The 26,572-nt window shown below is 47.7% G+C and overlaps 1 non-coding gene and 1 pseudogene across 1 annotated transcript; both read right to left on the reverse strand.

Moving 5' to 3' along the window:
• Positions 1-1,142: 1,142 nt before the first annotated feature.
• On the reverse strand, positions 1,143-1,315 carry LOC135044085 (U1 spliceosomal RNA; annotated as a pseudogene).
• A 24,195-nt stretch (positions 1,316-25,510) lies between these two features.
• On the reverse strand, positions 25,511-25,673 carry LOC135044084 (U1 spliceosomal RNA). The gene has a single exon (XR_010236827.1). It is a non-coding gene; the product is annotated as a U1 spliceosomal RNA (small nuclear RNA).
• Between the last annotated feature and the right edge of the window lie 899 nt (positions 25,674-26,572).

Consider the following 26,572-nt stretch of genomic DNA (forward strand, 5'->3'; position numbering starts at 1 on the left):
ATTCTTATAAAAAAAGTTCTACTTTTCTTGTCAAAATTAATAGCTAAGAATAGGCTGCCTGAGGCAGCCCCCTGTTAAGTGGCCTGCTACTGAAGGCACCAACTACAAACTGAGCTCCCTGTTCATGGAAGCGAGGTTATAGAGCAGGGGGCGCTGAGCATCTTGGGAACAGTCAAAAGCTTTGAGCCTGTTGGTGCCTCAGATCAAGATCCTACTCTACACCCCAATGTGAATCCTTGTGGAGTCCAGTGTACCCCACAGAAGAAATGAATGTGTCACACCCATTGGCAGCAACATTAGAATAGCTGCTGATGGGCACAATTGAGAAAGGAAGGGGGGAAAACATTTGAATCCAGCACATATATGTAATTTGAATATGTAATTTGTACCTTCCTACTTTAAAATGTAATGGATGAACCTCACCCTGTGAGAACTATCTTCATGATCAAGAGATCTCATACGCAAGAAAAGCATGTGTTGGGATAGGGCTGTGGAGGGCGGCTGCTCGAGCACACCCCCGTCAAGTTAAGGAGATTCAACTGAGGAAGAACAAGGGAACTCTTGTCTGGGGACAACAACTGCAGGGAGACCACATCTTTTCAGATGAAAATGAGAGGGCGGAAGGCTGCCTAATACTGAAGCACCCTCAAACATCAAACCATATGCAACAACTAGTACAAGCATTCCTGGGGAAAGGTCTGCAGCAGACGGATTTGCATACAGTGATGTCATCCAAGCAGTGGGCCAAAGTTGGCTGGAACCCTCATCTGCATATGAAAAGAGAAAAGGGGCGCTTGGATGACCCCTAGTTCGCATTGAACACCCCCCACCCTCCTTTGGTGTGGGGCTCATGTTGGCCATGCCCCAGCCCATGAAGCATTCAAGCTGATTTCTTGCAGCAGCTGGGCACTGTAACAGCTCCAGAGCTGCTCTGTAAGGCAAATAAAAGGGTGTGGGCCCTGCAACACCACCTGTAGTTCGCATTGTGCGTTGGAAGGCACAAAGTAAGCAGACGGGAGAAGTCAGGATAGTGCGCAAGGGCATAGAAGGGAGGGGCTCAAGAAAAGAGAAGTGGAAACAGACAGCAAACTAGGCTGGAGAGAGACCTGAGACAATGAGATCTAAATTATACCAGACCCAACCAGGGGAAAGCACAAATGCAGTCCCCCCCCCCCCCCCCTACCACAAATTATGCAGTCGAGATTCCCACATTTGGGGAAATCACAGAGGTCAGCATACCCAGAATGCAATGAATGAACCTCACCCTGGGAAAACAATCTTCATGACCATGGTATCACCTAAGCAAAATAAGTATGATTTGAGATAGGGCTGGGGAGGGCCGCTGCTCAGGCACACCTCCGTCAAGTAAAGGAGATTCAACTGAGGCAGCACAAGGGAACTCTCATCTGGGGACAACAACTGCAGGGAGAACACATTTTCAGACGAATGTGTGAGGGCAGAAGGCTGCCTAATACTGAAGCACCCCCCAAACAACAAACCAAATGCAACAACTAGTGCAAGCATTCCTGGGGGAAGGCCTGCAGCAGATGGATTCGCATATGGTGATGTCATCCAAGCAATGGGTATAGTTGGCTGCAACCCTCGTCTGCATATGAAAAGAGAAAATGGTCACGCAGGGCATGGCGGCCTTTGTGGGGTTGCGCTTGGATGACCCCTAGATCGCTTTATACACCCCCATCAGTGTGGGGCTCATGTTGGCCATGCCCCAGCCCCTGAAGCATTCAAGCTGATTTCTTGCAGCAGCTGGACCCAGTAACAGTTCCAGAGTTGCTCTACAAGACAAGTAAAAGGGTGTGAGCCATGCAGCACCACCTGTAGTTTGCATACACACATATATAGGACAGCATCTCTTATATGCCTCAGGGGCAATAAAATAGTATCCTTATCTAGGGTATCCGTCCATGCCGCTACAGCACTACACATACACACCGAGGCCGACGCAATTGCCGGTCTGAGTAAGGTACCTGAATGTGTATAAATGGACTTCAGGGTAATCTCCTGTTTGCGGTCAGCAGACTCTTTGAGGGTAGCCGTATCCTGGGATGGGAGGGCTAACTTCTTGGATAAGCGTGTTAATGCTTTGTCCACCCAAGGGGAGGATTCCCATCGTTACCTATCCGTTGATGGGAAAGGATACGCCATAAGAATCCTTTTGGAAATCTGCAGGAGATTCCCAAGCTTTTTCACATAACTCGTTCAGCTCGTGTGAGGGGAAAAGGTTACCTCAGGCTTCTTTCCCTTGTACATATGTACCCTCTTGTCAGGGATAGGGGGCTCCTCTGTGATGTGCAAAACATCTTTTATTGCCATAATCATATATCAAATGTATTTTGCCAATTTTGGCTGTAACTTTGCATCATCGTAATCGACACTGGAGTCAGAATCCGTGTCGGTATCTGTGTCAACAATCTGGATAGTGGGCACTTATGAGACCCTGACAGTCCCTGCGACATAGGATCAGGCATGGGTTGAGACCCTGACTGTCCCAAAGCTTCAGCCTTGTCTAATCTTTTGTGCAATGAGTTTACACTAGCATTTAAAACATTCCACATATCCATCCAATCAGGTGTCGGCGGAGACACCACATTCATTTGCTCCCGCTCCTCACTAATATAGCCTTCTTCCTCAGACATGTCGACACACGCGTACCGACACCACACACACAGGGAATGCTTTTACTGAAGACATTTCCCCCACAAGGCCCTTTGGCAGAGCTGGCCCTAACCAATATGATGTCCTAGGCAAGATTTTGCCTGGTGCCCCCTAGCACCACCGCTGGTTCCGCCTCTGACCTTGCACCTCTTTCCCAGCACCATCAACCCTCACCCATAACAGTACTTATTTTGGTGTTTGTACCCCCTATATTTTAAACAGGAACAGTTCGCACATTTGGCGCACAGTCCAAAAAGGGGTGTGTTTTTGCTGGCAATGGGCATGTTCACACAATAGTACCCCCAATTAAAATTCCGCCACACAGTACTGCAATTTTATTCACATTTGATCACGCGATAGTGTCCATAATTCACATTACATCCCACAGTAGTATCACTTTACCTTATAAACGTTACTTCTCACAGTAGTGCTCCTTATTCACATTACATCACACTGAATTGCTCCTTATTTACATTACACCACACCCTATTGCTCTTTATTCACATTAGACGACACAGTAAATGCCCTTTCTATACGCAACGCTACATATTAGAGCACCTTATACACATAATGCCACACATTAGTAATGCATTTATACACATAATTCCACACAGTAATGCCCCTTACACATATGAGACACATCATTAATGTCCTTATAAACATAATGCGTCTTACACATTATGACAACCTTTATTAATGCCCTTTTACACATAATGGCCCTCATTCCGAGTTGTTAGCTCGCAAGCTGCTTTTAGCAGCATTGCACATGTTAAGCTGCCGCCTACTGGGAGTGAATTTTAGCTTATCAAAATTGCGAACGAAAGATTAGCAGAATTGCGAATAGACACTTCTTAGCAGTTTCTGAGTAGCTCCAGACTTACTCGACAACTGTGATCAGTTCAGTCAGTTTCGTTCCTGGTTTGACGTCACAAACACACCCAGCGTTCGCCCAGACACTCCCCCGTTTCTTCAGACACTCCCGCGTTTTACCCAGAAACGGCAGCGTTTTTTCACACACACCCATAAAACGGCCAGTTTCCGCCCAGAAACACCCACTTCCTGTCAATCACACTACGATCAGCAGAACAAAGAAAAAACCTTGTAATGCCGTGAGTAAAATACCTAACTGCATAGCAAATTTACTTTGCGCAGTCGCAGAGCGAACATTGCGCATGCGCAATTAGCGGAAAATCGCTGCGATGCGAAGAAAATTACCGAGCGAACAACTCGGAATAACCACCCTTGCGCATGCGCAATTAGCAGAAAATCGCTGCGATGCGAAGAAAATTACCGAGCGAACAACTCGGAATGACCACCAATGTCCCTTACACATATGCCGCACATTATTAATGCCCTTATACACATAATGACACACATAGTGCCCCTTACACATATGTTGCACATTATTAATGCATTTTTACATGACACACATAATGCTCCTTACTCATATTCCGAACACTACTGCACAATCAACCCACTCACATGCACACAGCACTCACACTGCCACTAACACTGTGACCTCTGCCTCTGCTTGGATACAGATGTGTCCTCATAAATCTTGCCTCAATGCTAACGTTGGGGCACCTTTTTTTTATTAAAATGCATCTTATTTGCATTGCTATGTTGTTAGGATGCACACGCAGCTTCTGCTGATTAAAATGATATGCAGCACGCCTATATACTGTGTGAGACTGTGGCTGTATCTGCATATGAAATGCTACACATAGAATATAGGCATGCCGCATATCATTTTAATCAGCAGAAGTTGCTGATGCCCCTAGGCATATCAAATGCCCTAGGCAATTGCCTAGTTTGCCTATGGCCGGCTCTGCCCTTTGGAGAGACAGAGAGAGAGTATGCCAGCACATACCCCAGCGCTATATAACCCAGGAATAGCACAGTAACTTAATGTTTGCACAGTAGCGCTGCTGTATGTAATTTGCGCCAAATTATGTGCCCCCCCCCTCTCTTTTCAACCCTCTTGTCTACCGTGGTATAAGCAGGGGAGAGTCCGGGGAGCTTCCTCTCAGCGGTGCTGTGGAGAAAAAATGGCGCTGGTGAGTGCTGAGGGAGAAGCCCCGCCCCCTCGGCGGCGGGCTTCTGTCCCGCTTAAACTGTACAATTGGCGGGGGCTCATACATATATACAGTGCCCAGCTGTATATATGTTATATTTCTGCCAAAAAGAGGTTTATATTGCAGCCCAGGGCGCCCCCCCTGCGCCCTGCACCCTTACAGTGACCGGAGTATGTGAGGTGTATGGGAGCAATGGCGCACAGCTGCAGTGCTGTGCGTTACCTCAATGAAGATCATGAAGTCCTCTGCCGCCTCTGAAGTCTTCTTTTCTTCTCATACTCACCCGGCTTCTATCTTCCGGCTCTGCGAGGGGGGCGGCGGCGCGGCTCTGGGACGGACGGCGAGGGTGAGATCCTGCGTACCAATCCCTTTGGAGCTAATCCCTTTGGAGCTAATGGTGTCCAGTAGCTTAAGAAGCAGGACCTTGCAACTCGGAGAGTAGGGCTGATTCTCTCCCCTCAGTCCCTCAATGCAGGGAGTCTGTTGCCAGCAGTGCTCCCTGAAAATTAAAAACCTAACAAAATACTTTCTGTCAGAAAGCTCAGGAGAGCTCCTGAAAAGCACCCAGTCTCCACTGGGCACAGTATCAAACTGAGGTATGGAGGAGGGGCACAGAGGGAGGAGCCAGTGCACACCCAGAACTAAAGTCTTTCTTAAAGTGCCCATGTCTCCTGCGGAGCCGTCTATCCCCATGGTCCTTACGGAGTCCCCAGCATCCTCTAGGACGTTAGAGAAAATAGGATTTTAATACCTACCGGTAAATCCTTTTCTCTTAGTCCGTAGAGGATGCTGGGCACCCGTCCCAGTGCGTACTGTGTCTGCAGTTATTAAATGGCCCTTAACTCCAGAACATTTATGTGGAGACAACTTTCCTGACTTGACCATCTTCCTTGGACGTTTTCCCCCTGTGTGACTGCTCCCCAGCCTCGGAGGGTTGCATCCATGGTCCCTAGGATCAAGTCCTGGATCCCGAACCTTCGCCCCTCTAGGAGGTGAGAACTGTGCAGCCACCAATGGAGTGAGATTCTGGTCTTGGAAGACAGGATTATCCTCCGGTGCGTGTGTAGGTGGGATCCGGACCACTTGTCCAACAGGTCCAACTGGAACACTCTGGCATGGAACCAGCCAAACTGAATGGGCTCGTAGGCCGCAACCATCTTACCCAGCATCCAAATGCTTTGATGGATTAACACTCTTGCTGGTTTCAGAATTTGTTTGACCAGACTCTGGATCTCCAGAGCCTTTCCACTGGAAGAAAACCTCTTCTGTGTCCAGTATCACTCCCAAAAACAACAACCGCGTCATTGGGACCAACTGCGATTTTGGCAAGTTTAGGAGCCAACAATGTTGTTGAAGAACTGTCAGGGAGAGTGCAATGTTTTGCACTAACTGGTCCCTGGATTTCGCCTTTATCAAAAGATCATCCAAGTACGGGATAATTGTTACTCCTTGCTTGCGATCATCCTGGTGAAAATCCTCGAAGCCGTGGACAGACCAAACGGCAATGTCTGAAATTGGTAATGACAATACTGAATTGCAAACCTCAGGTAGCTTGATACAGAGGCTAAATGGGAACATGTAAGTAGGCATCCTTTATGTCTACCAAAACCATGAAATCTCCTTCCTCCGGACTGGAGATCACTGCACTGAGAGATTCCATCTTGAAATTTAATTTCCTTAGGTAGAAATTGAGGGATTTCATATTGGTCTGACTGAGCTGTCCGGCTTAGGGACCACGAAGAGGCTTGAATAAAAACCTTCTCCCTGCTGACTAAAGCCGATTTGAACAATCGGTGAGGGGGAACGTCTTGAAACCCCAGTTTGTACCCTTGGGACACTATTTGTAAAACACACGAGTCCATGTCCGAATGAATCCAGAACTGACTGAAGAGTTTTAGACGTGCCCCCACTGGTGCGGGCTCCAGCAAGAGAGCCCCAGCGTCTTGCGGTGGATTTGGCAGAAGCAGAGGATGATCTCTGCTCCTGCGATCTTGAAGAGGATGCAGACCTCTTCCCTCTTCTCCTTCCTCTACCTGCAAAGAAAGGGGAATCTTAACTTCTTGCATATCTATTGGGCCGAAATGACTGCATCAGATAATGATGCGTCTTCATCCGTTGGGAGGGAACATAGGGCAAGAAGGTTGACTTACCTGCGGGAGCTGCCGAGATCAAATTAACTAGGCAGTCACCAAACAACGCTTCACCTTCATAGGGAAGAGACTCCCTTTCTTCTTGGAGTCAGCATCAGCATTCTCTTGGTGAATTCACAATGCCCTCCTATCCGAGACTGCCATGAAATTGGCCCGTGAACTCAAGAGTCCTATATCCCTTGCAGTCTCACGTAAGTATGCTGCAGTGTCCTTGATATGACACAACGTAAGGAGTATCCCATCTCTCCAAGGTATCTATATCGGATGACAAGGTATTCGACCAATTCTTGAATACTACTACTCACCCATGCACATGTAATGGCAGGTCTAAGTAATGTACCCTTGGTTACATAACTAGAAATAATGTAGCTTCCTGCATACGATCCGCTGGATTTGTGACAGGGCCCCGTGCAGAACAGGGGGTGACTCCCACTTTATTCTGTCCGCGGCGGGAAATGAATAAACAACCAGAATCCTTTTGGGGATTTGAAACCATCTTGTCGAGCTGGCCCAGACTTTCTCAAACAGAGATGGAGGAACGTTACATCAGCTTTCATTATATATCTATATATACATACATATAGACCCCTTTGTCAGGAACAGCAGGGTCTTCAGTGATTTTAATATGTCCTTAATATCCACAATCATGTACTGAATGCTCCTTGCCAATATTGGATCTAATCAGGAAACATTATGGTCGACATAGGAATCAGTATCCGTGTCAGTATCAGTGTGTAGTAACTGGGCAAAATAACATTTTTGCGACCCCGCGGGGCCTGAGGGAAAAGAAACATAGCCATGAACATCACATCTATTCTCTACGTCTGTGTCTGGGACACAGATTTATCCAACCTTACTCTGATATTACTGAAACTTTTACCCAGTCAGTTATTGGTGGTGCCAACAGGGCCACCATCATATGTCTGCATTCCTAATATAGTTTCCTCTTGGGAAAAACATTCAGCCACCGACATGTTGACACACATGTACCAAGTACCCACAGACACATCGGCTTATGGGGGACAGACCGTCAGTAAATCTGTCAGAGGGACACAGAGGATTTTTCAGCTCACAATCCAGCGCCAAAAGTACACAGTCTGGGAAATAATAAACTCTATAGTGATAGACTTGTAATGCTCTAAAGATGTTCTGGTGAGGTGAGGAAGAAGCCCCGCTACTGTAATGGCGCGTATCTGTCCCGCTCAGAAATAATTAATTACGCTAGCGGGGTAAGGACAGTGCCCAGGCACTAATGTCCACTTTTTCCAGCCTTTTGTGAGGAATTTATGCTGCCCAGGGTGCCCCCCCCCGTGCCCTGCACCCTGCAGTGCCTGTGTTTGTGTGGGAGCATGACGCGCAGCGTTCCGCTCGCTGCTCGGTACCTCAGAATGCCATCACTGGAGAAGAAGTCTTCTGTTCTTCTGCTACTCACCTGTCTTCTGACTCTGTAAGGGGGTGACGGCAGGCTGCGGGAGTGTGCATCTAGGCGTACCCAGCGATCAGCACCCTCAGGAGCTAATGGTGTCCTGTCAGCCTGAAGCAGAGCCATTGAACTCACTAGAAGTTGGTCATACTTCTCTCCCCTTGTCCCACGAAGCAGGGAGACTGTTGCCAGCAGCCTCCCTGAAAATAAAAAAAACTAACAAGTCTTTTCAGAGAAACTCAGTAGAGCTCCCCTGTAGTGCATCCAGTATCACTGCGCACAATACTAAAACTGGAGTCTGGAGGAGGGGCATAGAGGGAGGAGACAGTTCACACCCTTTGAAAGTCTTAAAGTGCCCATGTCTCCTGCAGATCCCGTCTATACCACATGGTTCTTAATGTGACCCCAGCATCATCTAGGACGTATGAGAAAACAAATAACGCACACATGAGGAGGAGAGAACTAAGGAAGCTATAAGGAGAAGAGGGGAGGGAGGGGGGGTTGAAAGGTAAGGTAGTAAAGGCATATTGGATAAACTACAACCTTATACATATTCATTAATGTACCAGTAGTTAGAAGTAGAAGAGCTCAAACAGAAACCACAAAGCTTATCTAAAGCCACACCACACTGGATATGCCCAATCTCATTTGATTTTTGAAGCAAAGCAGTATTGGACTTTGTTAATACATGGATGGGAGACTGCTTGGTAGTATCAGATTCTTTAGGTGTTTTTAAACTACCAACACCATTTTCTTGGTACATTTAATTTTTACATGTATTCTTTTATGTACCAGAAGTTAGAAGTAGAAGAGCTGTAATAAAAACCACCAGCTCATCTACAGCCACAGCACACTGGATTTGCCCAATCTCTCCTGATCATGGAAGCTGAGCAGTGTTGGTCCTGGTTTTAGTACTTGGATGGGAGACCACCAGGAAATACCAGGAGCTGTGTGTATTTTTACAATACTAACACCGTTCTCTTGATGCATTCCATTTTGAAACATTGGGGCAGATCTATTAAGCCTGGTGAACTGATAAAGTGCAAGGTGATAAAGTACCAGCCAGTCAGCTCCTAACTGTCATTTTTCAAACCCAGCCTGTGACATGGCAATTAGGAGCTGATTGGCTGGTACTTTATCACCATGCAAATTATCATTTCACCAGGTTTAATAAATCGTCCGCTTACTCATTTATGTACGAGTAGTTAGACGTAGAAGAACTCTAACAGAAACCACTAAGCTCATCTACAGCCACACCACACTGTATATGCCCAATATCACCTGATTTTAGGCCTGGTTTGTTCTTGGATGTGAGACCACCTGGGAATACCAGGTGCTGTAGGTAGTTTTATACTACCAACACCGTTCTCTTGATGCATTCTATTTTGAAACTTATTCATTGATGTACCAGTAGTTAGAAGTAGAAGTTAGAAACAGCAAAAATCATCTACAGCCGCATCACACTGGATATGTCCAATCTCATCTGATGTTGGAAGCTAAGCAGTGCTGTGCCTGGTTAGTTTTTGGATTTCAGGTCCTGCCTTCTGGTTTGGCCACGGCACCTCGGAAATTCACCAAGGTCATGGCCGTGATGACGACCCTTCACCATCGGTGGACCAGGGAGGAATCTCTCCTCCCGATAAACATTCTGGAATTGCAGGCAGTGTTCAATTCATTGACACTGGCCCTGCCTCTAGTACAGAACAGGCCTGTTCAAGTACAATCGGACAACGCCACCACAGTAGTGTACACAAATCATCAAGGCGGCACTCGAAATTGCATAGCAAAGCTGGAAGTATCAAAAATCCTCAGTTGGGTAGAACGTCATCTGCCAGCAATATCGGCAGTGTTCATTCCCGGAGTCCTCAACTGGGAAGCGGATTTTCTCAGTCGTCAGGATGTTCACGCTGGAGAGTGGAGAGGCCGCAGCAGAAATGTCTGCACTGGTGTCAGTAGGTGACTGAGGCAGGGATGACTGGGAGATAGTGGGTGACTGAAGCATGTATGAGTGGGAGATAGTGGGTGACTGAGGCCGGGGTGACTGGGAGATAGTCAGTGACTAAGGCAGGGGTGATAGGGATATAGTGGATGACTGTGGCAGGGGTGACAGGGACAGTAGGAGACTGAGGCAGGGGTGACAGGGATAGTGGGTGACTGAGGCAGGGGTGATATGGAGATAGTGGTTGACTGAGGCAGGGGTGACAGAGATAGTGGGTGACTAAAGCAGGGGTGACTGGTATAGTGGGTGACTGAGGCAGGGGTCGCAGGTATAGTGGTTAACTGAGGCAGCGGTGACTGGGAGATAGTGGGTAACTGGGGCAGGGGTGACAGGGGAAGTGTGTGACTCAGGCAGGGGTGATAGGGAGATAGTGGGCAGCAGATCACTGCCTTGCTGACAGCAGCACATCCCTGCTTCACTGACAGCAGCACATCCCTGCCTCATTGACAGCAGCACATACCTGCCTCACTTATAGCAGCACATCCCTGCCTTACTGACAGCAGCAGATCCCTGCCTCACTGACAGCAGCAGATCCCTGCCTCACTGACAGCAGCAGATCCCTGCCTCACTGACAGCAGCAGATCCCTGCCTCACTGGCAGCAGCAGATCCCTGCCTCACTGGCAGCAGCAGATCCCTGCCTCACTGGCAGCAGCAGATCCCTGCCTCACTGGCAGCAGCAGATCCCTGCCTCACTGGCAGCAGCAGATCCCTGCCTCACTGGCAGCAGCAGATCCCTGCCTTACTGACAGCAGTATATAGGGCCTAATTCAGACCTGATCTCTGCTGTGCATATTCACACAACAGGAGATCAGGTCTGAAGTGTGTGTGTGTGTGTGCTGGTGCCGCAGTGCACCGGCACATGCCAGAGATGCGATCAGCATCTCTGCCCAGTGAGCGCCTCTGCCAACACATACTTATCTTGCATATGAGATCTCTTGATCATAAAGATAGTTCTCACAGGGTGAGGTTCATCCATTACACTTTAAAGTAGGAAAGTACAAATTACATATTCAAATTACATATATGTGCTGGATTCAAATGTTTTCCCCCTTTCCTTTCACAATTGTGCCCATCAGCAGCTATTCTAATGTTGCTGCCAATGGGTGTGACACATTCATTTCTTCTGTGGGGTACACTGGACTCCACAAGGATTCACATTGGGGTGTAGAGTAGGATCTTGATCTGAGGCACCAACAGGCTCAAAGCTTTTGACTGTTCCCAAGATGCTCAGCGCCCCCTGCTCTATAACCTCGCTTCCATGAACAGGGAGCTCAGTTTGTAGTTGGTGCCTTCAGTAGCAGGCCACTTAACAGGGGGCTGCCTCAGGCAGCCTATTCTTTAGAGATGAGCGCCTGAAATTTTTCGGGTTTTGTGTTTTGGTTTTGGGTTCGGTTCCGCGGCCGTGTTTTGGGTTCGAACGCGTTTTGGCAAAACCTCACCGAATTATTTTTGTCGGATTCGGGTGTGTTTTGGATTCGGGTGTTTTTTTCCAAAAACACTAAAAAACAGCTTAAATCATAGAATTTGGGGGTCATTTTGATCCCAAAGTATTATTAACCTCAAAAACCATAATTTACACTCATTTTCAGTCTATTCTGAATACCTCACACCTCACAATATTATTTTTAGTCCTAAAATTTGCACCGAGGTCGCTGTGTGAGTAAGATAAGCGACCCTAGTGGCCGACACAAACACCGGGCCCATCTAGGAGTGGCACTGCAGTGTCACGCAGGATGTCCCTTCCAAAAAACCCTCCCCAAACAGCACATGACGCAAAGAAAAAAAGAGGCGCAATGAGGTAGCTGACTGTGTGAGTAAGATTAGCGACCCTAGTGGCCGACACAAACACCGGGCACATCTAGGAGTGGCACTGCAGTGTCACGCAGGATGTCCCTTCCAAAAAACCCTCCCCAAACAGCACATGACGCAAAGAAAAAAAGAGGCGCAATGAGGTAGCTGTGTGAGTAAGATTAGCGACCCTAGTGGCCGACACAAACACCGGGCCCATCTAGGAGTGGCACTGCAGTATCACGCAGGATGTCCCTTCCAAAAAACCCTCCCCAATCAGCACATGATGCAAAGAAAAAGAAAAGAAAAAAGAGGTGCAAGATGGAATTATCCTTGGGCCCTCCCACCCACCCTTATGTTGTATAAACAAAACAGGACATGCACACTTTAACCAACCCATCATTTCAGTGACAGGGTCTGCCACACGACTGTGACTGATATGACGGGTTGGTTTGGACCCCCCCCAAAAAATAAGCAATTAATCTCTCCTTGCACAAACTGGCTCTACAGAGGCAAGATGTCCACCTCATCTTCACCCTCCGATATATCACCGTGTACATCCCCCTCCTCACAGATTATCAATTCGTCCCCACTGGAATCCACCATCTCAGCTCCCTGTGTACTTTGTGGAGGCAATTGCTGCTGGTCAATGTCTCCGCGGAGGAATTGATTATAATTCATTTTAATGAACATCATCTTCTCCACATTTTCTGGATGTAACCTCGTACGCCGATTGCTGACAAGGTGAGCGGCGGCACTAAACACTCTTTCGGAGTACACACTTGTGGGAGGGCAACTTAGGTAGAATAAAGCCAGTTTGTGCAAGGGCCTCCAAATTGCCTCTTTTTCCTGCCAGTATAAGTACGGACTGTGTGACGTGCCTACTTGGATGCGGTCACTCATATAATCCTCCACCATTCTATCAATGTTGAGAGAATCATATGCAGTGACAGTAGACGACATGTCCGTAATCGTTGTCAGGTCCTTCAGTCCGGACCAGATGTCAGCATCAGCAGTCGCTCCAGACTGCCCTGCATCACCGCCAGCGGGTGGGCTCGGAATTCTGAGCCTTTTCCTCGCACCCCCAGTTGCGGGAGAATGTGAAGGAGGAGATGTTGACAGGTCGCGTTCCGCTTGACTTGACAATTTTGTCACCAGCAGGTCTTTCAACCCCAGCAGACCTGTGTCTGCCGGAAAGAGAGATCCAAGGTAGGCTTTAAATCTAGGATTGAGCACGGTGGCCAAAATGTAGTGCTCTGATTTCAACAGATTGACCACCCGTGAATCCTTGTTAAGCGAATTAAGGGCTGCATCCACAAGTCCCACATGCCTAGCGGAATCGCTCCGTGTTAGCTCCTTCTTCAATGCCTCCAGCTTCTTCTGCAAAAGCCTGATGAGGGGAATGACCTGACTCAGGCTGGCAGTGTCTGAACTGACTTCACGTGTGGCAAGTTCAAAGGGCATCAGAACCTTGCACAACGTTGAAATCATTCTCCACTGCACTTGAGACAGGTGCATTCCATCTCCTATATCGTGCTCAATTGTATAGGCTTGAATGGCCTTTTGCTGCTCCTCCAACCTCTGAAGCATATAGAGGGTTGAATTCCACCTCGTTACCACTTCTTGCTTCAGATGATGGCAGGGCAGGTTCAGTAGTTTTTGGTGGTGCTCCAGTCTTCTGTACGTGGTGCCTGTACGCCAAAAGTGTCCCGCAATTTTTCTGGCCACCGACAGCATCTCTTGCACGCCCTTGTCGTTTTTTAAAAAATTCTGCACCACCAAATTCAAGGTATGTGCAAAACATGGGACGTGCTGGAATTTGCCCATATTTAATGCACACACAATATTGCTGGCGTTGTCCGATGCCACAAATCCACAGGAGAGTCCAATTGGGGTAAGCCATTCCGCGATGATCTTCCTCAGTTGCCGTAAGAGGTTTTCAGCTGTGTGCGTATTCTGGAAAGCGGTGATACAAAGCGTAGCCTGCCTAGGAAAGAGTTGGCGTTTGCGAGATGCTGCTACTGGTGCCGCCGCTGCTGTTCTTGCGGTGGGAGCCCATACATCTACCCAGTGGGCTGTCACAGTCATATAGTCCTGACCCTGCCCTGCTCCACTTGTCCACATGTCCGTGGTTAAGTGGACATTGGGTACAACTGCATTTTTTAGGACACTGGTGAGTCTTTTTCTGACGTCCGTGTACATTCTCGGTATCGCCTGCCTAGAGAAGTGGAACCTAGATGGTATTTGGTAACGGGGGCACACTGCCTCAATAAATTGTCTAGTTCCCTGTGAACTAACGGCGGATACCGGACGCACGTCTAACACCAACATAGTTGTCAAGGACTCAGTTATCCGCTTTGCAGTAGGATGACTGCTGTGATATTTCATCTTCCTCGCAAAGGACTGTTGAACAGTCAATTGCTTACTGGAAGTAGTACAAGTGGGCTTACGACTTCCCCTCTGGGATGACCATCGACTCCCAGCGGCAACAACAGCAGCGCCAGCAGCAGTAGGCGTTACACGCAAGGATGCATCGGAGGAATCCCAGGCAGGAGAGGACTCGTCAGACTTGCCAGTGACATGGCCTGCAGGACTATTGGCATTCCTGGGGAAGGAGGAAATTGACACTGAGGGAGTTGGTGGGGTGGTTTGCGTGAGCTTGGTTACAAGAGGAAGGGATTTACTGGTCAGTGGACTGCTTCCGCTGTCACCCAAAGTTTTTGAACTTGTCACTGACTTATTATGAATGCGCTGCAGGTGACGTATAAGGGAGGATGTTCCGAGGTGGTTAACGTCCTTACCCCTACTTATTACAGCTTGACAAAGGGAACACACGGCTTGACACCTGTTGTCCGCATTTCTGGTGAAATACCTCCACACCGAAGAGCTGATTTTTTTGGTATTTTCACCTGGCATGTCAACGGCCATATTCCTCCCACGGACAACAGGTGTCTCCCCGGGTGCCTGACTTAAACAAACCACCTCACCATCAGAATCCTTCTGGTCAATTTCCTCCCCAGCGCCAGCAACACCCATATCCTCCTCATCCTGGTGTACTTCAACACTGACATCTTCAATCTGACTATCAGGAACTGGACTGCGGGTGCTCCTTCCAGCACTTGCAGGGGGCATGCAAATAGTGGAAGGCGCATGCTCTTCACGTCCAGTGTTGGGAAGGTCAGGCATCGCAAACGACACAATTGGACTCTCCTTGTGGATTTGGGATTTCAAAGAACGCACAGTTCTTTGCGGTGCTTTTGCCAGCTTGAGTCTTTTCAGTTTTCTAGCGAGAGGCTGAGTGCTTCCATCCTCATGTGAAGCTGAACCACTAGCCATGAACATAGGCCAGGGCCTCAGCCGTTCCTTGCCACTCCGTGTGGTAAATGGCATATTGGCAAGTTTACGCTTCTCCTCCGACAATTTTATTTTAGGTTTTGGAGTCCTTTTTTTTCTGATATTTGGTGTTTTGGATTTGACATGCTCTGTACTATGACATTGGGCATCGGCCTTGGCAGACGACGTTGCTGGCATTTCATCGTCTCGGCCATGACTAGTGGCAGCAGCTTCAGCACGAGGTGGAAGTGGATCTTGATCTTTCCCTAATTTTGGAACCTCAACTTTTTTGTTCTCCATATTTTATAGGCAGAACTAAAAGGCACCTCAGGTAAACAATGGAGATGGATGGATTGGATACTAGTATACAATTATGGACGGACTGCCACGGTTAGGTGGTATAAAAAAACCACGGTTAGGTGGTATATATTGTAATACAATTATGGATGGACGGACTGCCTGCCGAGTGCCGACACAGAGGTAGCCACAGCCGTGAACTACCGCACTGTACACTGGTTGATAAAGAGATAGTAGTATACTCGTAACAACTAGTATGACACTATGACGGTATAAAGAATGAAAAAAAAAACCACGGTTAGGTGGTATATATTATAATAATACAATTATGGATGGACAGACTGCCTGCCGAGTTCCGACACAGAGGTAGCCACAGCCGTGAACTACCGCACTGTACACTGGTTGATAAAGAGATAGTAGTATACTCGTAACAACTAGTATGACTGACTATGACGGTATAAAGAATGAAAAAAAAACCACGGTTAGGTGGTATATATTGTAATACAATTATGGATGGACGGACTGCCTGCCGAGTTCCGACACAGAGGTAGCCACAGCCGTGAACTACCGCACTGTACACTGGTTGATAAAGAGATAGTAGTATACTCGTAACAACTAGTATGACTGACTATGACGGTATAAAGAATGAAAAAAAAACCACGGTTAGGTGGTATATATTATAATACAATTATGGATGGACGGACTGCCTGCCGACTGCCGACACAGAGGTAGCCACAGCCGTGAACTACCGCACTGTACACTGGTTGATAAAGAGATAGTAGTATACTCGTAACAACTAGTATGACACTATGACGGTATAAAGAATGAAAAAAAAACCACGGTTAGGTGGTATATATTATAATACAATTATGGATGGACGGACTGCCTGCCGAGTGCCGACACAGAGGTAGCCACAGCCGTGAACTACCGCACTGTACACTGGTTGATAAAGAGATAGTAGTATACTCGTAACAACTAGTATGACTGACTATGACGGTATAAAGAATGAAAAAAAAACCACGGTTAGGTGGTATATATTATAATACAATTATGGATGGACGGACTGCCTGCCGACTGCCGACACAGAGGTAGCCACAGCCGTGAACTACCGCACTGTACACTGGTTGATAAAGAGATAGTAGTATACTCGTAACAACTAGTATGACACTATGACGGTATAAAGAATGAAAAAAAAAACACGGTTAGGTGGTATATATTATAATACAATTATGGATGGACGGACTGCCTGCCGACTGCCGACACAGAGGTAGCCACAGCCGTGAACTACCGCACTGTATACTGGTTGATAAAGAGATAGTAGTATACTCGTAACAACTAGTATGACACTATGACGGTATAAAGAATGAAAAAAAAACCACGGTTAGGTGGTATATATTATAATAATACAATTATGGATGGACGGACTGCCTGCCGACTGCCGACACAGAGGTAGCCACAGCCGTGAACTACCGCACTGTACACTGGTTGATAAAGAGATAGTAGTATACTCGTAACAACTAGTATGACTATGACGACGGTATAAAGAAAGAAAAAAAAATACCACGGTTAGGTGGTATATAATTATACAATTATGGATGGACGGACTGCCTGCCGAGTGCCGACTGCCGACACAGAGGTAGCCACAGCCGTGAACTACCGCACTGTACTGTGTCTGCTGCTAATATAGACTGGTTGATAAAGAGATAGTATACAACAATATACTACTATACTGGTGGTCAGGCACTGGTCACCACTAGTCACACTGGCAGTGGCACTCCTGCAGCAAAAGTGTGCACTGTTTAATTTTAAATTAATATAATATTATGTACTCCTGGCTCCTGCTATAACAACCTGCAGTGCTCCCCAGTCTCCCCCACAATTATTATAAGCTTTTATACATTGATGTGCAGCACACTGGGCTGAGCTGAGTGCACACAGACTGAGTCACACTGTGTGACTGCTGTGTATCGTTTTTTTCAGGCAGAGAACGGATATAGCAGAGAACGGATATATTAAATAAAAGTTAACTTAACAACAACTGCACTGGTCACTGTGGTAAACTCTGTCTGCACAATCTCTCTCTCTCTCTCTCTCTTCTAATCTATTCTAATGGAGAGGACGCCAGCCACGTCCTCTCCCTATCAATCTCAATGCACGTGTGAAAATGGCGGCGACGCGCGGCTCCTTATATAGAATCCGAGTCTCGCGAGAATCCGACAGCGTCATGATGACGTTCGGGCGCGCTCGGGTTAACCGAGCAAGGCGGGAAGATCCGAGTCGCTCGGACCCGTGAAAAAAAAAGTGAAGTTCGTGCGGGTTCGGATTCAAAGAAACCGAACCCGCTCATCTCTACTATTCTTAGCTATTAATTTTGACAAGAAAAGAAGAACTTTTTTTATAAGAATCTACAAGGGCTGCAGCAGGCTAGGTCTAATAGACATCTTTACTGCAGCTCCATCACTCCCAGCGGCGCAGTATACTCCCGTGCCCTGGTTGCTGGGTCACTGCAGCGGAGGCTCCGGTTTCTTCCTAAGGTCAGTCACACACACACCGCCCTCCGGGATCACGAGGCCGCTGATGAAAGGGAGGTAAGGGGCTTCTGTGCCCACACTATACCGAGATCCAGCGTGGCTGTAGGGGGCGGGCCGTGTGCGCACTGGCGTGGACACTGATTACTTTGCAGCTGCTCCACTAGCCACCAGGGACAGTTAAGGAGCACAGCTCTGGGGGTTTTTCTCCTATATTAACCCCATTTTGTACTACCTGCAGTGCATTGTGATAGGTAATAGAGCCTGATTCAGGTTGGATTGTAATCGCAATAAGCAATCCAACTGCAAAAATTGCTAAGAGCATACGCATGCGCCTGCATTTTCTGTGGCACCCCGCAGATAATGCGATCACCTCTGACTGTCAATCGGTGCGGGGGGGGGGGGGGGTCAGCAACAATCCATTTCAAAGTCAGAGATGGAGCGGTGCAGGGGCAGGGCTACAAAATGGGGTCGGCAACGGAGAAACAGGAGGCGTGGTCAGAGCGGCTGCATGACATCACATGCAGCCGCTGCGATAACAAAAATGGTGGCGGCTTCCTGCGCACACGTACAGTCTGCACCAACAGGAGGCTAACCCATTTTTTATGATCACGCTGAACTGCACTGAGACTGCAATTTCAGCGTGGTCAAGAAGGGAGGCGGCATGCTGGGTGGCCATGCCCTGTGATGGGTGGCCCCAGCATGCGAACCAAAGGATTGCAAATTCTGTTACTTAGCAGAATTTGCAATCCTTACTGAATTAGGCCCATTGATTACAAAATTGTAAACAATATTTGAAGTTTTTCTTCAGGGACTAACACAAAATATGCTTGGGGCTACTAACACATGGGTAAGCCACGTAAAGCTTCCCATGGGTCAGTGGCATCACAACAGGGTTGCGGCACACACCCGAGTATCACCCGCCAAGGGGGGTGACACCAAAGTGCCGGCTCTTCTTCAGTGACAGAATATGGGTGTTTCACTGTGACATTACGTGCAACACCCAGTTTCTGTCACTGTGCAGGAGCCAGCACCACTCACACACTAGTCCCCGGGTGCAGCCCCCAACCCCCGGGATACCCGGAGCAACAAAATGGTGATTCAGGCCACACCCCTACCTATGAGACCATGCCTCCTTTTTACCATTGCGCTGCTTATCTGCGCGCACTGCATTACAATCTCCTTCGCCACCTCTCTGGGTGTCACCAGTGATAGTGATACCTCTGCCATGCTTGTAGCAGCTGGTCCTAAGATCTACGCCTCCAGCCCTGAGTGTTTGCCCATGTGACTTGTTGATCATCATAGCGAAGCAGATGCTTACAGAAAACTGCAGGGGCTTAGATTGAAAAGAAAAACATTAATGAACCCATCATTTCAGCGACAGGGTCTGCCACACGACTGACTGAAATGACTGGTTGGTTTGTGCCCCCACCAAAAAAGAATCAATCAATCTCTCCTTGCACAAACATCATCCTCCGATTCCTCACCCCTTTCACTGTGTACATCCCCCTCCTCACAGATTATTAATTCGTCCCCACTGGAATCCACCATCTCAGATCCCTGTGTACTTTCTGGAGGCAATTGCTGGTGAATGTCTCCACGGAGGAATTGATTATAATTCATTTTGATGATCATCATCTTCTCCACATTTTCTGGAAGTAACCTCGTACGCCGATTGCTGACAAGGTGAGCGGCTGCACTAAACACTCTTTTGGAGTACACACTGGAGGGAGGGCAACTTAGGTAGAATAAAGCCAGTTTGTGCAAGGGCCTCCAAATTGCCTCTTTTTCCTGCCAGTATACATACTGACGTGCCTACCTGGATGCAGTCACTCATATAATTCTCCACCATTCTTTCAAAGGTGACAGAATCATATGCAGTGACAGTAGACGACATGTCAGTAATCGTTGCCAGGTCCTTCAGTCCGGACCAGATGTCAGCACTCACTCCAGACTGCCCTGCATCACCGCCAGCGGGTGGGCTCGGAATTCTTAGCCTTTTCCTCGCACCCCCACTTGCGGGAGAATGTGAAGGAGGAGCTGTTGACGGGTCACGTTCCGCTTGACTTGACAATTTTCTCACCAGCAGGTCTTTGAACCTCTGCAGACTTGTGTCTGCCGGAAAGAGAGATACAATGTAGGTTTTAAATCTAGGATCGAGCACGGTGGCCAAAATGTAGTGCTCTGATTTCAACAGATTGAATCCTGGTTAAGTGAATTAAGGGCTCCATCCACAAGTCCCACATGCCTAGTGGAATCGCTCTGTTTTAGCTCCTCCTTCAATGTCTCCAGCTTCTTCTGCAAAAGCCTGATGAGGGGAATGACCTGACTCAGGCTGGCAGTGTCTGAACTGACTTCACGTGTGGCAAGTTCAAAGGGTTGCAGAACCTTGCACAACGTTGAAATCATTCTCCACTGCGCTTGAGTCAGGTGCATTCCCCCTCCTTTGCCTATTTAGTGGGCAGATGTATAGGCTTGAATGGCCTTTTGCTGCTCCTCCATCCTCTGAAGCATATAGAGGGTTGAATTCCACCTCGTTACCACCTCTTGCTTCAGATGATGGCAGGACAGGTTCAGGAATGTTTGGTGGTGCTCCAGTCTTCGACATGGCTGAAGGCAGAAAGTGGCCCGCAATTCTTCGGGCCACCGACAGCATCTCTTGCACGCCCCTGTCGTTTTTTAAATAATTCTGCACCACCAAATTAAATGTATGTGCAAAACATGGGACGTGCTGGAATTTGCCCAGATGTAATGCACGCACAATATTGGTGGCGTTGTCCGATGTCACAAATCCCCAGGAGAGTCCAATTGGGGTAAGCCATTCTGCGATGATGTTCCTCAGTTTCCGTAAGAGGTTGTCAGCTGTGTGCCTCTTATGGAAAGCGGTGATACAAAGCGTAGCCTGCCTAGGAACGAGTTGGCAATTGCGAGATGCTGCTACTGGTGCCGCCGCTGCTGTTCTTGCTGCGGGGGGCAATACATCTACCCAGTGGGCTGTCACAGTCATATAGTCCTGAGTCTGCCCTGCTCCACTTAACCACAGACAAGTGGACATTGGGTACAACTGCATTTTTTAGGACACTGGTGACTCTTTTTCTGAGGTCTGTGTACATTTTCGGTATCGCCTGCCTAGAGAAATGGAACCTAGAGGGTATTTGGTACCGGGGACACAGTACCTCAATCAAGTCTCTAGTTGCCTCTAAATTAACGATGGATACCGGAACCACGTTTCTCACCACCCAGGCTGACAAGACCCGAGTTATCCGCTTTGCAGCAGGATGACTGCTGTGATATTTCATCTTCCTCGCAAAGGACTGTTGGACAGTCAATTGCTTACTGGAAGTAGTACAAGTGGTCTTCCGACTTCCCCTCTGGGATGACGATCGACTCCCAGCAGCAGTAGGCGTTACACTCAAGGATGCATCGGAGGAATCCCAGGCAGGAGAGGACTCGTCAGACTTGCCAGTGACATGGCCTGCAGGACTATTGGCTCTCCTGTCTAAGGAGGAAATTGACACTGAGGGAGTTGGTGGTGTGGTTTTCAGGAGCTTGGTTACAAGAGGAAGGGATTTAGTGGTCAGTGGACTGCTTCCGCTGTCATCCAAAGTTTTTGAACTTGTCACTGACTTATGATGAATGCGCTGCAGGTGTCGTATAAGGGAGGATGTTCCGAGGTGGTTAACGTCCTTATCCCTACTTATTACAGCTTGACAAAGGCAACACACGGCTTGACACCTGTTGTCCGCATTTGTGTACAGGATGCATACCTTCATGTCCCCATTTATCCACCTCATCAGGCGTACCTCAGATTTGCGGTACAGGACTGTCATTGCCAATTTCAGACGTTGCGGTTTGGTCTCTCCATGGCCCTGAGAATTTTCACCAAGGTAATGGCGGAAATGATGGTGCTCCTGTGCAAGCAAGGTGTCACAATTATCCCGTACTTGGGCGATCTCATAAAAGCGAGATCAAGAGAGCAGTTGCTGAACCGCGTATCACTTTCACTGAAAGTGTTACAGCAACACGGCTGGATTCTCAATATCCTGAAGTCGCAGTTGATTCCTACTACTCGTCTGTTTTTCTTGGGCATGATTCTGGACACGGACCAGAAGAGGGTTTATCTCCTGATAGAAAAGGCCCAGGAACTCATGACTCTTGTCAGGAACCTATTGAAACCAAAACTTGTGTCAGTGCATCACTGCACTCGAGTCCTGGGAAAGATGGTGGCATCATACGAGGCCATTCCATTCGTCAGGTTCCATGCGAGGACTTTCCAATGGGACCTACTGGACAAGTGGTCCGGGTCACATTTACAGATGCATTGGTTGATCACCCTGTCCCCCAGGGTCAGGGTATCACTCCTGTGGTGGCTGCAGAGTGCTCACCTTCTCGAGGGACGCAGATTCAGCATTCAGGGCTGGATCCTGGTGACCACAGACGCAAGCCTCCAAGGTTGGGGAGCAGTCACACAGGGAAGAAATTTCCAAGGTCTTTGGTCAAGTCAAGAGACTTGTCTTCACATCAACATATACAATGCCCTACGTCAAGCGGAGACCTTACTTTGCGACCAACCGGTCCTGATCCAGTCAGACAACGTCACCGCAGTGGCTCATGTAAACCGCCAAGGCGGCACAAGGAGCAGAGTGGCGATGGCACAAGCCACCAGAATTCTTCGCTGGGTGGAGAATCACGCAAGCGCACTGTCAGCAGTGTTCATTCCGGGAGTGGACAACTAGGAAGCAGACTTCCTCAGCAGACACGACCTACATCCGGGAGAGTGGGGACTTCATCAGGAAGTCTTTGCACAGATTACAAGTCGGTGGGAACTGCCACAGATAGACATGATGCCGTCCCGGCTCAACAAAAAGCTACAGAGGTATTGCGCAAGGTCAAGAGACCCTCAGGCAGTAGCTGTAGACGCCCTAGTGACACCGTGGGTGTTCCGGTCGGTCTATGTATTTCCTCCTCTTCCTCTCATACCCAAGGTGTTGAGGATAATAAGACAAAGAAAAGTGAGAACAATCCTCATTGTTCCAGATTTGCCACAGAGGACCTGGTATCCGGATCTGCAGGAAATGCTCACAGAAGATCTGTGGCCTCTCCCTCTAAGACAGGACCTGTTGCATCAGGGGCCCTGTCTGTTCCAAGACTTACCGCGGCTGCGTTTGACGGCATGGCGGTTGAATGCCGGATCCTAGCATTCCGGTTGAGGTCATCCCTACGCTGATAAAGGCTAGGAAGGATGTAACGTTAAAACATTACACCGTATATGGCGAAATTATGTTTCTTGGTGTGAGGCCAGGAATGCTCCTACGGAAGAATTCCATCTGGGCCGTTTCCTTCACTTCCTACAAACTGGAGTGAATTTGGGCCAACAATTAGGCTCTATTAAGGTCCAGATTTCGGCCTTATCCATTTTCTTTCAAAAAGAATTGGCTTCTCCTCCAGAAGTTCAGACTTTTGTAAAAGGAGTGCTGCATATTCAGCCTCCTTTTGTGCCTCCGGTGGCACCTTGGGACCTTAACGTGGTGTTAAGTTTTCTAAAATCACACTGGTTTGAACCACTTAAAACAGTGGAGTTAAATTATCTCACGTGGAAGGTGGTCATGTTATTAACCTTGGCTTCGGCTAGGCGAGTGTCGGAATTAGCGGCTTTGTCACATAAAAGCCCATATTTGGTATTCCATGTGGATAGAGCGGAATTGCGGACCCGTCCTCAATTCCTACCAAAAGTGGTCTCATCTTTTCATATGAACCAACCTATTGTGGTGCCTGTGGCTACGCGTGACTTGGAGGATTCCGAGTTACTTGATGTGGTCAGGGCTTTGAAAATTTACGTGGCCAGGACGGCTAGAGTCAGGAAAACTGAAGCGCTGTTTGTCCTGTATGCAACCAACAAGATTGGTGCCCCTGCTTCAAAGCAGGCTATTGCTCGCCGGATTTGTAACACGATTCAGCAAGCGCATTCTATGGCTGGATTGCAGTTACTGAAATCGGTCAAGGCCCATTCCACGAGGAAAGTGGGCTCTTCTTGGGCGGCTGCCCGAGGGGTCTCGGCACTACAGCTGTGTCAAGCTGCTACTTGGTCGGGTTCAAACACCTTTGCAAAATACTATAAGTTTGATACCCTGGCTGAGGAGGAACTCATGTTTGCTCAATCGGTGCTGCAGAGTCATCCGCACTCTCCCGCCCGTTTGGAGCATTGGTATAATCCCCATGGTCCTTACGGAGTCCCCAGCATCCTCTATGACGTTAGAGAAAATAAGATTTTAAACCTACCAGTAAATCTTTTTCTCGTAGTCCGTAGAGGATGCTGGGTGCCCGTCTCAAGTGCGGACTACTTCTGCAATACTTGTATATAGTTATTGCTTCAATAAGGGTTATGTTATAGTTGCATCGGTCCTGCACTGATGCTATGTTGTTTTTTCATACTGATAACTGGGTAGTTTATCACAAGTTATACGGTGTGATTGGTGTGGCTGGTATGAATCTTGCCCTGGATTAACAAAATCCTTTCCTCATACTGTCCGTCTCCTCTGGGCACAGTTTCTCTAACTGTGGCATAGAGGGAGGAGCCAGTGCACACCCAGAACTAAAGTCTTTCTTAAAGTGCCCATGTCTCCTGTGGAGCCCGTCTATCCCCATGGTCCTTTCGGAGTCCCCAGCATCCTCTACGGACTACGAGAAAAATATTTACCGGTAGGTTTAAAATCTTATTTTCTACTGTATTCTTTTCTATCCTAGTTTATTACGACCAACTCTCATCCAAGGAGTTTGATATTCTACTACCTGCATGCAATTTAAATTGCTTAAATTGTTTATATGGTTGATTTGTCCTTCACAATCCATAATCTGCAACTTGGATGGTTTTGTGTCATTGAAAATCTTATAATAAAAATGTATATATATATATATATTAAAAAAAAAAAAGTTATAAGACATATGCATTCAATATTTGAAGAAACAAAATAAAATAAAGCTATCTATTGGGTTTCACTAACAAGCACATTGGAAGACTTGACTACTGTTAAAAGACATGCATTACATGGTATAGAGCCACAAACCACAATGTAGTAAAATAAAAACAAACTTACATGTGCTAGAGCTGGGGAGGGTCGCTGCTCGGGCAGCCCCCTGTCAAGTGAAGGAGATCCAACTGAGGCAGCACAAGGGAACTCTCGAAAGAAGAACAAGGCTAAAGGAAAATCTGAGACAAAGAAATCTGACTTTTACCAGAGCTGACCAGAGGAAGCACAAACACAGTCCCCCACTACCACAAATAATGCAGTCGAGTTTCCCACATTTGTGGAAATAACAGGGGTCAGCATACCCAGAATGCAATGAATGAACCTCACCCTGGGAGAACAATCTTCATGACCATGGTATCTCCTATGCAAAATAAGTATGATTTGGGATAGGGCTGGGGAGGGCCGCTGCTCAGGCACATCTCTGTCAAGTAAAGGAGATTCAACTGAGGCAGCACAAGGGAACTCATCATGCATAGGACACCACAAATAGGTTGAACTCGATGGACAATTGTCTTTTTTCAACCTCAGATACTATGTTACTATGTTACTATGTAATATTTGAAGAAACAAAATAAAATAAAGCTATGTATTGGGTTTCACTAACAAGCACATTGGAAGACTTGACTACTTTTAAAAGACATGCATTACATGGTATAGAGCCACAAACCACAATGTAGTAAAATAAAAACAAACTTACATGTGTATCAAACCTATGTGAGGCTTACATTGATAGTGCAAGATCAACACTCTATCAACTGTGCAAACTAGACTGCACATAAATGCCATAAAATTTATCTGAGATTTTAGTAAATAAGGCCCGTTGCTGTCCGGGTCACGCAGCCGTCACGGCCCGCCCCCATACGGTCCGGTCATGTCTGCGTTGTCCGGACTGTGCCCCCAAAATGGCGGCACAACGCCGCTGGCCCGACTCCTCCTGCCCAGTGACCGCCTATGCCTGTCAATCAGGCAGAGGCGCTCACTGGGCAGAGATGCTGATCGCATCTCTGGCATGTGCCGGTGCACTGCGGCACCAGCACACACGCACTTCAGACCTGATCTCCTGTTGTGTGAATATGCACAGCAGGGATCAGGTCTGAATTAGGCCCTATATACAGCTGTCAGTAAGGCAGGGATGTGCTGCTGCCAGTGAGGCAGGGATGTGCTGCTGGTAGTGAAGCAGTGCTGTGCTGCTGTCAGCGAAGCAGTGCTGTGCTGCTGTCAGCGAGGCAGAAATGTGCTGCTGTCAGCGAGGCAGAAATGTGCTGCTGTCAGCGAGG

This window comes from Pseudophryne corroboree, unplaced genomic scaffold (assembly GCF_028390025.1).
Source record: "Pseudophryne corroboree isolate aPseCor3 unplaced genomic scaffold, aPseCor3.hap2 scaffold_890, whole genome shotgun sequence".
NCBI classification, from domain to species: domain Eukaryota; kingdom Metazoa; phylum Chordata; class Amphibia; order Anura; family Myobatrachidae; genus Pseudophryne; species Pseudophryne corroboree.